The sequence below is a fragment of the Episyrphus balteatus genome, chromosome 1 (genome assembly GCF_945859705.1).
Source record: "Episyrphus balteatus chromosome 1, idEpiBalt1.1, whole genome shotgun sequence".
In the NCBI taxonomy this organism is placed as follows: domain Eukaryota; kingdom Metazoa; phylum Arthropoda; class Insecta; order Diptera; family Syrphidae; genus Episyrphus; species Episyrphus balteatus.
Window position 1 is genome coordinate 158892678 of NC_079134.1, and position 12310 is coordinate 158904987.

The following is a 12310-nucleotide window of genomic DNA, read 5'->3' on the forward strand; positions in this document are numbered from 1 at the left end:
TCTTCTTACACAAATAAGACGAAGATAATGAAACAAAGAATACTGCAAGTGGGATAACGCCCCAATTCACTCAGAATAAAAATGGGTCAGGTATATTTGAAATTGGTGCATTACCCATAACTTGGACAAGTTCTGTTTTAGAAAATAAAATAACTTTTGAAAACAAAATGTGGAATAATTTCAGGACACATTAGGCTGTATGAAACCAACAGCTTTATGTGTCCTTAAATTATTTCTTCCACTTTATTTTAGAATAATCTTTTTTATCAAAAAACAAAACCGACTTCCATGGATCAAAACTGGGTTTTTCTAATAGTTGCTATGGCTATGGCAGCCACCAGCTTATACAATACAAAAAGAATTATCAAAATTCGTTCACTCAGTCCAAAGTTATGCGGTAACAAACATAAAAAAAAAAAAAAATACAGGCGAATTGAATACCTCCTCCTTTTTCGAAGTCGGTAAAAAATGAACACTTAATCCTAATTTATTCACTCTCCATTATATTTAAAAGCTCCATTAAAAATTAGAAAACTGTCAAATCGCATACAAATTTAAAAAAATTCCCTTTTTTAATGGCGGGTTAAAATTTAATGGAGTGTGAATAAATTGGTCCTTAATTTATAAGACCTGAAAATATTCAACTTGTAGAGAATACTTATTTTTCTGGACGCCCAAATTATAAAGCCAGATTCTAAAACAACACTGCTCAAATAGCAAGAGCCAGTGTATTAAAATGGCTAACACAAAGTCCGTTTGGGTAATTCCTGGGCTTAAATATGTTAAGAGTCAAACTTTTCAAGTGGGGATGAAATCCTCCCAAAAACTACGGAAATTAAAACAAAATATTTGAGGAAAAATTCCCATACACTTTTTTATTCTTAAACAAATCACTTGTTGATCACTTTTCTCTTTTTTTAGCTGCTTTCCTTTGGGCGCATTTATGTACTGCTTAGTACTTAAAGTTGCTTTGGTTTGTTGGAAATTTGACTCTATCAAACTTTTTTTTAACTGTGTTCCTACTAGATCTAGGAAAAATGACAGGGCATCAATTTTTTTTATTTAGAATTGGAAAAAATAAGAGTTGTCAGACCTTTGAATTCGATATGGCTACAAAACAATACCTCTATTCCCAAAATTTTCTCAGCCCAATAGCAGAAAACTAGTTTTTTTCTTACTTTTGACTAGTACATAGAGAAATTCGGAGTAAGAATGCGTCTACAATATGATGGTTACAATAACGATTAAAGGCTTATTTTATAGATAATAATTATTATGAGTACTATAATTCATTGTTGAAGAATTATCCAAACAAATCAAAAGATCGTCAGATATATGAACAAAAATCATGTGTGCAATTAACACGTGGTAGAAGTAAAACCTTAAAAAATCATTTTTCTTGCAAAAAAAAAAAAATAGAAAAAATCTACCTATTTTTATTCTATCACCTTCAAATCTATGTTTTTTATATGACAACCTATATAAATTTTATATGAGACATCTACAAAAAGAGCTAGAATTTTTTGAACTCGATCAATTTTCATCAAAAAAAAGCGAAAAAAACACGTATTTTTATCTTCTCACGCTATTAATGCATTTTTTACCTAACAACCTATACAAATTTTTATTTTTGAAAGCTTATTGTCTTAGCTCAAAATATTTATATCGATCAAGTCTATGAGACATCTACAAAAAGAGCTAGAATTTTTTAAACTCGATGAAATTTCATCCAAAAAGCAAAAAAACATTTATTTTTATGTTCTCATGCTATTAAATCAATTTTTTTATTTGACAACCTATAAAAAATTTTATAACATGTGAAAGCTTATTGTTTCACCTTGTATAATGGTGTATAAATCTTATTTCAAAGATGTCTACAAGAGAAGTTAGAATTTTTTAAAGTCAACCATGTCGAATTTCCAGACTGAGATTACGGTACTTCCTACACTGGTAGCTGGTCATCGCCAACAGATCTCCACAGGTGTTTTGAGGTATTTTTAAATTTTTTTTTCAATTTAAGATTGTGTAACTTGTAGAGCACGTAATGTTATGTGTGATATATCAAATAAAAGGTTATGTTATCAGCATGCGTATTAAAGCTAAATCAAATTTGTATGTGCACTAGATCAAAAGATATAACGTGTGTTGAAAAAGAACAACTTTTTACAGTTATCTCCGAATTTTGAACATAAAATTAATTGAAATTTTGTACAATTATAATTTATTTAATTACCTATCTACAGTACAAATTTCATTCATCTATCTATTAAAACAAAAAAGTTATAACAAGTTGAAGTCGTGTCGCGTTTTCGTTTCATCTTGTTTCAAATCACTACGATACTAAAGAAGTTTTCACTTCAAAAATGTCATTTTGCCCCAAACTTGCGAGACAAACCCGCACTTTGAGTCTTTGACCAACTATAAAATTTTATTTAATCAACTCACGGAATTGTGTTATATAATTTTATTGTCTCACCTTTGTCATTTTTTGTTAAAGTGAACAACAATGGAGCTATTCAATAAAAACGATACAAATCTCTTTTCCAAGATGGCGGCTACTCCCGACCTCCAATCATCCCAACAAGTTGATTTTTATGATAAGGACAACCACCCGAACACATTCTATGAAAACATATTTTTTTCCCGCGAAAATTAAAAATTAAATTAAAATTATTCTTTTGCGAATGCGATTAATAGTTATTCTGAAGAACTCTTACATTATCATAAATACGAGTAAATGAAAAATAAAAAAAAAATATAGATCTATGACAGATATCGCTTTTTCGAACTGATGATGTTTTTAACAAACTCTTAGGTGGTACCTTTAATGCGCAAGACAAATTTCACCATTTTAACCCTCTGTCGGCACACGGGTGCGAATTTGGCAGGACAAAAATTAAAAGTGGTCACAAAAAAGTGTCTTTTTAAGGGTGAAAATTTATTTTTTTTTTTTTTGAATTGTGAATACAATATTCGAATTCCTCGGAATATTCTACATCAATTTCATATATGTATGATACTCTATAAAATAGTGAGATCGAAAAAAGTTCTAGCGACATGAAAAAGTATAAACCAAATTCGCAAAAAAGAGGTGTGCCTACATAGGGTTAATAGTCCCTATTTTAATGGTCACAACAAAAGTTAAAGGTAGAAAAAGGTTACGCATACGCCTCAGTGATCCAATAAGTTTCTTCTAATTTAAATCACTGAGGAAATAGTGAAACAAGTGAACTTTTCTTAACCATTCACTGTCTTTCAAAATAATATAGTTGTTTAATCAACATTTTTTAGTATTGGATTTTTAGAGGTCTGGGAATTATTTAAAAAACTTAGTGTACATTTTTGAACTTTTTCATATGAATGTAATCAACAAACCCTTCCGATTGAAACACCAAATTTGGAAATGCTTCAAAATGGTGTTTTTCAGAGAGGTAAACCGGCGTTAAAGAAAATCGGTCTATAGTAGTTGAGTTTGTGGCTCAGACTGTTGCAGACAGACAGAATTTTGGGACCGATTGTTACATATCTCTCATTCAATTTTTTTAAGAAGCCTGAAATCGCTCCACAGCCTATATAAAAATTAAAACTTATTATCGAGTGTGAAGGTAGTTAATATTTACTTTATCTTAAAGTCACCCTTTCAATCTTCGTCCTAAATTTCAGATTTTGAAAAAAAAAAAAAATCCCATGAAAGCAAAACTTACATAAATAATTGAGCATTATGTACTCAATGCAATGCAAAAAAAGGTTCACATACAAAACTTCTTATTTTAAGACCGATTAAATAGATTTTCTCCAGTGATCTTAGGCATTCGACTTTTTTTACATTATCCAACTTTAAGTACACTGGATGCCAGCACCAAATAAATAACGACTTTAAAGATTCATTCTCTTGATTCTGTCAGTTTAGCTGATGCATTTTTTCATTTATTTTTTTCTCTTATTTTTCTTAAAATCCCACCTAAGTAGGTCGGATAGAGCATGGGATGATTGTCCCCAGAGGCAGTTTTTGCATTGATTTACCCAAGCACAAAATAGAAATGTTGGAAAAAAAACCAACCAACGTTGGGAACAAATAGAAGACAAAAAAAAAAAAAAAAACGGAACCACCTAGAAGATACGCGAGTACACAATTGAATTGCAACATACACAATATATATAGATTTAGTCAGCTATATCAACGTTAAACGAAACTTCATCATCATATAGTCATTGAAACAACGCAAAAACAACAACTACTACTGATCCTCCAAACCGTATAAATATAGTATACCTATCTCTGGGTATACTACCTACTTGATGGCCATCAAGCTCTTCTATATAACAGTTAAAAGAAAACGATCTTCGTCTTCGTCACTTATATCATCACATCTTTGCATCAAAGCATCCCAGATTCTCTTGGAGCATCCATCTTTGTTTTGCAACACAGTAGTATTCAAAACAAGACATCTTTCCATCCACTCGAGCTATTTTATCATCATCCACAGAGCAGAGAAACCGGGGTCTTCTTCACTTCGCAAACTATAAATCCGCGAAAGGTAATTACGCCTACGCCATCATGCAACACTTAGGTTTGTGCAACTTAGCATTTCGAGGTGGCTGATCTGTGAGAGATGCCATCGGCTACATATCACGTTCGTGTAATTAATTAACTGGGCGACATAATGAATCTGGGCTTCTCTAAACTGCAAAAAATACAACCTTTTGCTGGGTTTACACTATGCAGTGTATGCGGTGTGCTAAAGAGCTAAAAAGAGGATGCATCGCGGTTGTAATCATTTGTCGTTTGGATGTCGTGGACCCAATGGCCATTGTGACAAAATCCCATTGTTTCCACCTGAGATAATGATAGATTGTGTTGTGTTCATGCTCTGGATTTGCATTATGGAACAATGGCAGCACACACAAACACATGAAAAGCTCTGTTGCATGATCAGCTCAATTTTATTTAAACGGAATTCGTGTTTCGTGTGAGTTCACGAGTTCTTGTGTTTATTTTTTTTTTTTGTGTTGATGTTTTGAGTTTTTTGAACTTTGAATTTTATGCAAAAATAACAAAATTATAAATATCTTTATGTCATCAACCATACGATTGGAATTTAAAATCGCAGCCGCTTTTGCGCGTACAATTGTTTACGCGGGTCAGGGCAGTAGTCTGGAGGGGGGACTTGGTGGAGGAAGAAAATTTGTAATTGTCATTTACGAGTATTTCGACACCTTTCCAAATACTGATACTGCGGTTATTAGATTTGCCAAGTTATGACAACTCCAGAATCAAATAGGAATAAACTTATTTAATTCGACAAGAATAAATGTAAAGTTCCATTTAAATCCCCCTCCTTTCTCTACGTGTCTGTGAGTGAGAGGAATACTCATTGTCCTACGCAAAAAAAAAAAAACAATGTGCGGAGTGCGTGCGCAACTCTGACAGTTAACGATTATGAATGTGCTAATATTTGTTGATGGCTTAGATGATTTATGAATGAAAATGTCAGGCTTGACCTGAATTTTAAGTAAGTTTTCTAGTTGTTTGTATAAGCCGGTATATCATCATTGAAACGATATTTATTGACGTTAAAGATGACAAAAATACACCTAGGATGGGTTTTTGATTTAGCGTAGGAGGATTTGGATTTATTAGAAAATTATATTTAGAATTGAATGGCAGGCATATATTTGTTCATTGTGTAATTGTAAACACACATCACATTTGTTTTGTGATGTGATGAAGTTGGGCTTTGTCAATTCGTATACGAGTTTTATACAGCTATGGACAAAGAAATAGCACACTTTTGATTTTTCTTACAAAAATTGGATTTGTTTGGGACCTTTTACTTATATATTATAATTTTTATATCAGGGCATGCACTAGCTTATGGGGATCCATAAAACTAGTAATTATAAATTATTTCATTTCAATTCAATTTTTAAAAATTATAATTTGTAGAGAACACCCTTTTTTCTTATGTGCACAAAGAAATAGCACACATTCCGAAAATCATAAAAATAATCAATAATTTAAGCAAAACTTCTTACAATTTCCAATACATTAAAAACTACTAAGTTAGTAACTTGTTAGTAGACCACAGTTTTTCAAAGTTCTTTCGCACCTCTTTGGTAAACTTTCAACTAACGTCTGGTATCCACTTTGTGGAGTACGGTACAACGCTTCTTTGATTCTTGCCCAAAAATCGTTTGAATTTTCGAATTTTCTTTCCCCAAGCTTAACCTTGACATCAATTTATAAATTTTGTATGGGGTTAAGATCGTGAATTTGAGATGGCTAGGTGCAAACATCGATTTTTTCGTCGGAAAACCTATCTTGTACTATTTTTGATGCATGTTTGGGCCATTGTCATGTATGAATATCTAATTAACTGGCGAGAAATATGGTTTTTTGGTATTCTAATGTAATATCAAGACAAAAGAATTTATCAATTCTGCTATCCACCTAACCAATGGGTCCTTACCATGCCAGGAAAATGCGCCCCAGACCATCAAATCCTATCCTCCTAGTTTCATCGTCTTGAGATAATACTTTGGCCTGTCCTTTTAACATTTAGGGCGATGGACAAATGTTTTGTCATCGGTTCCAATGCGGTTAACCTTTATTTCATCACTCCAAAAGGCTCTCATTCAAAACTGCATGTTTTTATTCAGATGTTTTTTAGCTAATGTTAGGTGATCTTTCATTTGTCTTTTTAAATCATTGAATTTTTCTTGCTTACCTGTCTATACAACTCAGCATCATTAAGTATCCTTCTTAAAAGTCTGCTTTACACTTTTTTCGCCGAATTCTATATTTACTTCGGGCAAAATCGTGCGAGATGACTTAAAAGGCCCACATTTGCGTTTCTTTGTGATCGCTCTATCCACTCGTATGGAAGTTTTGCGGTGAAGAAGTTAAAACAATTTAATTTCAGAGATTAAATTTCTATTTGCTCTTTCTAAATAAATGGCTTTATTTATCATTTATTCGAAATATTTTGAGTTTAAGCTAATTGAGAAGGGTTTTTGCCCTTGACTATGAAGATCGAAAGTAATTCTCCCTTTTTTCGCAGTTTAATAATTTTGTTTGCCTATTTTTTTCAAAAATATATGTTAATTAAATAGTAGCAATAAAATAAATTAATTTTCGTCTACAACTTTTGAACGCGGAATAAGTATTTTACGGTTAAACAAATGTGTGCTATTTCTATGTCCACTAGCGAAAGAGACAGAAAAATCATTATATTGCTAGTGCAAATAAATATAGAAAATAACGGTACTTTTAAGATATTTTTGTCTCCATCACTTTATTTCGACAATATACCAAAAGAAAAAAAATTATAAAAAGCATTCCTAATATCTAAAATGCGATTCGCAGATTTTTCTCAATAGTGTGCTATTTCTCTTTCCATGGCTGTATGTGCAAAATTTTTTGCGAACAGGGTTTTATTGCTTAAAATATAGAACTACCGTTTACTATCTATCTAAACTATCGCTTAAAACTTTTGAATCCTTTTACTAACTCTTTCAGTTTTTTAATAGAAATAAATATTGCGCATACACCATAGTGATCCACTTTGAAAAAAGATTAAAATCAGGCGAAAAACTGTAATACAAAATATTTTGAGTACTCAAAATGCGAAATTATGGGACTTTATTTAACTCAGCTTGTGAATATTATTTTTAAAATAATACCATACGTTAAACAAAATAAAATGTAGTTCAAGGTACGTTTGTATTAGTTCAACCCTTATTTTCGTTAATATTAGGCATCCTAATATCTATACAATTAATTTTTTTGTTATAGGTGCAGGAAATTAAATGGCATATTCCGTTTTTTTTTCAGAATCATTTAAAGAGATGTTTTTGTAGCTTCAAATTAAATTAATATTATTTTTCAATTTTTTTATTTTTAAAATTTGTTGAAAAAAATCTTTTCTGAATTTTTAAAAATCTTTAATATCCCAAGCAACTTTTAACATACCTGCGACCCAGTCGTGTATTTTATTTATTTTAATTAGACCAGTTTCTTTTTTTTTTAATACACATATGCTCCAGCTCCTCTCTCTACGAAAGTGTCATACCGCCAATCGTATTCAGAAAAAAATTGGATTTTTGAAAATGATTTTTTGCAAAAGTGTACTTTTTGCATTTTTATAATTTATGAGGCAACACTAACTTTTTATTGGCATTGCAACACAACACGCATCTGCCGATAAGAATAGCAGCTAAATCCAGCTGCGAATAGAACTTTTACAAAGTGTTTTAGTTTCTTATTTCCTTTATCGTAATAGATATTTGTGTTCAATGTTGATATTGGGGAAATCCTACGGCGGATAACTTTGCCAACAAAAAACACTGCTACTTTTGTTGAAAAATCTCTATGTTTGTATATAATATTACAAAAAATCGAACTTCCAGATAGAAAGTTAGAATGGATTTAGAATATCGTGCATTTTATTTTAAAATGCGATATATTCTGAACAGTTGCTTGAAAAAAAATATATAAATTAAGCTTATTTATAGATTGATGTAAAATTTTTTAGAACTTAGTTGGGCAAAAAAGTATTATTTGCTTTAAAACTGACGCAGCTGAGTTAACATTTTTGAATGCATTTGGTAAAATTAAGATTTGTAGTCACGGCACATGAAAAACCGTCACAGGGTGACCATTTTTTCGATTTTTTTTCGAATGCCCATTACTCACAAAATATATGGCTGCGATTTTTTTAATTAATTAATTTTTTTTCTGATAACTGTTTCGACGTAAACTTTTGGGACACCCTATATAGTACCTATATCGCAAGTAAAAATAAATAATTACATATTTTTATAGTAATAAAACATGTTGCGTATACACCACAGTGACCCATTTCTAAAATAATCGAAATTTGGACAAATACTATATTTCAAAGGGTGCTTTATGAAACTTAACTACAATTGCAAAGCACACATTCGTATAATGAATGGACCCTAGCTCTGTTATTTGTATTTAGTATGTTTTTTTTTTATTTTTAACTGATGTATGCACTCAACGCATTCTCACTCTCTTCATAGATAAATAAATTTGCTTATTAAATTTATTATTCTTTATAAAAAAAAAAAATAAAAAAAAAAAAAAATAAATACAAATTCCTTCGAGCCGGATTTGAACCAGCGACCTATGGATATCGACTGATTTCATGAGGCAAACATGTTCGAATTGTTTTTACACTTTCCGAGCACATCTTATCATTATTTACTTCTACAGTCCACCGCTCTACCAACTGAGCTATCGAAGGCGATGCAGCAAGCTTCGCCAATTCTCCAAACAAAACAACAATCGAATTTGCAAACTAAAAAGACTCTTGAGGTTTTGGGGCGGCTCGGGGCTTCCAATATTAAAAAAAAAACGTTGAAGCTATATTCTGTATCTGTATCTATTTTTAGTGAGAGTGTAATTTGTTTGTGTGTGCTGTAGTGTGTCTGTCTATAAGTTAGCTCTTGTAGTCTGACGCAAATTTAATAAATGTTGATGGGAGGTGTTGTTTGTTGTTGTATTCGAATATACTCGCATAAATAAAATTTTTCTGCGTGGTGTATTATACTAGTTTGTCATTAATGTTTCTGCTCTATCTCTACTATATTCTCGTATCTACTTCAACTTCAACACCAACTTTTGCTATCTTGCTTGACGTTTTGTTGCACTTGATGACTTTGGGTTGGAATTTTGTTCACTCCTCGTCGTATCGCTGTTGAACAAAACGAAAGTAAAGTACTTATTTGTTGGGCTTTCAATGTTCGATGACGGAGCATGGTTTTGATTAAAAAATTACTCGAACTATGCAATAAATTAAGATTTTATCTAACTTGAGGTAGGTAGGTGCTGTCTATGGGGATTGAAGTATTTATATTTATTGATCAATTTTCATTTTGTTCTGCAATGTTCATTGTGCAATGTGTTTTATATTTTGTTGAAAGAAAGTTAAACTTGAATTTAATGAAAATTTAATAAAAAAAACTCAAACGACTTAAGCCATTCGGCATATTGTGCGGCTAAAATCGACTCGTGAAAAGTCTGCATTAGACCTTTACAATCGCAACTTACGGACAAGTGATCTTATGAAATTTTTTAAGTTAATAAATAGCTTGTCCAAAAAAATATATTTCAAAAACTTTTATCCTTTTGTAGTACAGGTCAAATAGGCATTTACAAAAATAAATTGTTGTGAAGCTTTGCAAAAAGGTTTCTGAATTCCGGAATGGAAGTTTTTGATGAAATAATGAAAGGGTGTTTTTTTTTTTTATTGGCTTTGTTATAATATAACAACACATATTACGTGAGAAAAGTTTTATAACAGTTTGTTTTTATTTTTTAAACTTTTTTTTTTGTTATAATCCTATTATACAGTTCTTCTAGCAAAAAAAAACCAATGCAATTCTTATGAGAGAGATTTTTTTTAGATTTTTTCCGAAAAAAAATATTTTTTAACTCACAACATCTGTAAACCAAAATCGAAAAAAAAAAAATTATACTCACCACGGTTTTTTGTTTTTTTTCTCGCAAAACAATATGCAGCCCATTGTTTTGGCGGAAAAAAATTTACAACTGTCATCTTTTACCAGATATTTTTTTTCAAAAAAAAAATTTTTTTTTCACCACTTATTTTTTTTTATCAAAAAGAACTGTAAGAACAAAGAATCTAACAGTTTACAAAATTATCTTGGGTGATGGGGTGTTTCTTTTTTTGCTATACAAACAAAAATGATACCCCAATAAAAGATGGTAAAAGTGTTTTATTAATAACAGAAAAAATGAATCAAAGGGGTTTGAGGTGAAAATTCTGCCGGGGTAAAAATTCTTTTGTCAAAATTCTGCTTTTTAAAATCTGCTATCAAAATTCAGCTTTTTTAAAAATGTATTTTAAAATGTATTTTAAAAATTCTTCTTTTCTTAATTCTGTTTTACGAAATTTTGCAAAAAACTAAAAAAGAGTTTTAAGAATGTTAAAAAGCGTGCGCTTTTTTTGAAGTGACGAGTACTTTGTCAAATTTTGTAATAATAATAATAAATATCTTCGAAAAATAATAAAATTTAACTTTTTTAAATTAATCAAAAACACACAACATCGTTTTTAATTATTTTTCAACCGTATATAGTTATAAGAAAGTCAGTCTTGTAGGCAGTTTGAAAAATAATTGTATTAAAAGAAATTTTGGATATCAGTATTGAAGTCAGAATTTTTACCCGATACCGAATCAAAGCAGTCAGTAAAAATATTTTAGATGGAAGGGTGTTTTTTTGGCAAATAGGAAAATCCGTGATAATTTCAATTATATTAATGGTATACAAAATGGTTACTTTAAGAACTTTATTAAAAATGTTGTTTTTGCGATGTGAATTGCGAATAAAATAAAATGCACAACTGGGTCGCACGTACTTGCTCTTGTAGTTCACAGTATCTTTATCTTGAATATCTATTGGAAATTTAAGATTTTGTTTAGTGTCGAGAAAAAAAAATCAAAAAAAAAAAAAAATCGAAAATTTAAAAATTAAATTCAAATTTTTTTTTTTCAAAAATGTTTTTTTTTTAATATTTTTTTTTTAATATTTTATACTTCAAAATGATGTCTGTAAATTTTTAATAAAATTGACTTATGCTTTGATGAAATATATGAACTTAAAAAATATGTCAATTTTTGAAAAACGGCAACGCCATATTTCCGTTCTCCGCATTTTTTGAGAAAAACTAAAAACGCAGTTTTGTTAGAATCAATAAGAGTATTGCGCACACCAAATTTAATCGAAATCGTTAGAGCCGTTTTCGAGAAATTTGCAATACCTCGAAAACGTTATATGGAAGATATGCGTTAAAATGGAGATATTAAAAAAATAAAAAAAACGGGTCTAGGGAATTATGTAAAAATCATCTGTACCAAGTTTCAAGCAAATCCATCCATCCGTTTAGGCCCTAGCTCGATGTACAGATGCACGTACAGACGCACAGACGCACAGACCGACGGACGGCATGCCGCGGCATGACGAAACCCACTTTTTTGATCTTCTCCATAATCGTAATGTTGGTTTTGATTAAAACCTCGATTTTTTTTTCTACACGAAACCAATACTTGCCCAATTAATAAGTAATAATAAGGGTCCCCTATTGAAATCCTGGAATTTTGTTACATTTGAAAATGGAACTATGAATTTAATCAAGTCTCTATAAAAATATTATGGTAAAATGGGTGTTTTTTTTTTTATTGAAACAAATAATTAAGATATAAACCAAGAATAAAGAGACTTAATGCGAAAAAATTTTGAGTTAAAGGGTTTTTTCTACGA

General features: G+C 30.6%; 1 non-coding gene across 1 annotated transcript; it reads right to left on the reverse strand.

Annotated features, from left to right (window-relative positions):
- Positions 1 to 9121: 9121 nt before the first annotated feature.
- Trnay-gua (transfer RNA tyrosine (anticodon GUA)) lies at positions 9122 to 9269 on the reverse strand. Its single transcript has 2 exons — positions 9233 to 9269; positions 9122 to 9157 (listed from the first exon to the last, which is right to left on the reverse strand). It is a non-coding gene; the product is annotated as a tRNA-Tyr (tRNA).
- Positions 9270 to 12310: the final 3041 nt, after the last annotated feature.